Source organism: Myotis lucifugus, unplaced genomic scaffold (genome assembly GCF_000147115.1).
Source record: "Myotis lucifugus unplaced genomic scaffold, Myoluc2.0 scaffold_262, whole genome shotgun sequence".
NCBI classification, from domain to species: Eukaryota; Metazoa; Chordata; class Mammalia; order Chiroptera; family Vespertilionidae; genus Myotis; species Myotis lucifugus.
In genome coordinates, this window is record NW_005871310.1 from 957,835 (window position 1) to 959,161 (window position 1,327).

The following is a 1,327-nucleotide window of genomic DNA, read 5'->3' on the forward strand; positions in this document are numbered from 1 at the left end:
AATACAGTTTCTTTCATGTTGTTGGGTGGAGCCCCCCACCATAAAACATAATATACATTGGCTTCTTCCGTAACCTTGTAAATTTTAGCTACTGGTTATGAATTCGTAAAGTAAAATAATCTGATAATGCAAGGGAGTTTTTTTCATTGTTTCAAATTGAACAATAATTTAAAACCATTAGGGATTAATCCCCAAAAACCAAAATGTAATTATATATGTGTTTTTCCGATGGTCTTAGGCGACCCCCCGTGAAAAAGATCGTTCGTCCCCCGAAGGGGGTCGCCTCCCACAGCTTGAGAACCGCTGGTGTAGGGTCTTTCTAGGCCCCAGGCCTTCATGGAAGAAATGAGGGAACAGGCAGAAGGAGCCAAGCAAAAGGCTTCCTTTTGGTTGCAGAGCCATGAAGTCATTTGCAAGCTCTCCTTTCTTCCCTGCCCCTTCCGCTGCAGGTTTTCTTTTGTCTTGATTTATTTATTTTTTTTTTTTTGGAGGGAGAGAGAGAGAGACATCAATTTGTTGGTCTACTTATCTATGCATTCAGTGGTTGCTTTTTTTTTTTTCCCCGCCTAGGGATCGAACCTGAAACCTTGGCATATCGGGACCACACTCTAACCAACTGGCCAGGGTTACATGGCGGCATTTTTTTTTCTTTCTAGTGCATAAACCCCCTCCCTTCTTCAGGCAGAATAGCCAGGTTATGGGGAGTGGAGAGCAGATTAAGGTTGCTAGTCTACTAAACAATGGACAAGAGATAACCTGTAATCACCCACAGAAAAGATACATGAGCACAAGCAAGAGACAGGAAGATTTTCTAAAATTCCTGCCAAGAAGCTGAGCTAAAGAAAGACAAAGGGGATGTAGAGAAAGACATGCATAGATTGAGGGAAAGCCGGGAAGAAAGGATTCACTGCATAGAAGAGACAGAGGCAATAGGAAACGGAGTGAGGGACAGAGGGTCCTTGACAGAAATATCGAGAAAGACTGTTATAGAAGCTTGAGATAAACCGAAATCGGAGAATTGGTAAAATGCTCACAAGCAAAGAGAACGATAAAAATAAAGAAAGGCTGACAGGAAGGAACCCCAAGGGTGGAAGGCACAGATAGGGCCTAGGCAGTGATTTAGTGAGAGTGAGTGACAAGGAGGAGCAACCAGGCTCCGGAGAGACGGGGTAACCGTGGCAGCTGAGAGAGGAGCAGAGTGAGAGGAGAGAGAGGGGGAAAGAGATGAGGGGGGCTTGTCAGGGGAGCTGAGAGGCAGAAGAGCGGAAGGTGGAGGAGGCAGGCAGTGAAAAGATTTATTGACAGAAAAAGAAGGCAGGAAATATGT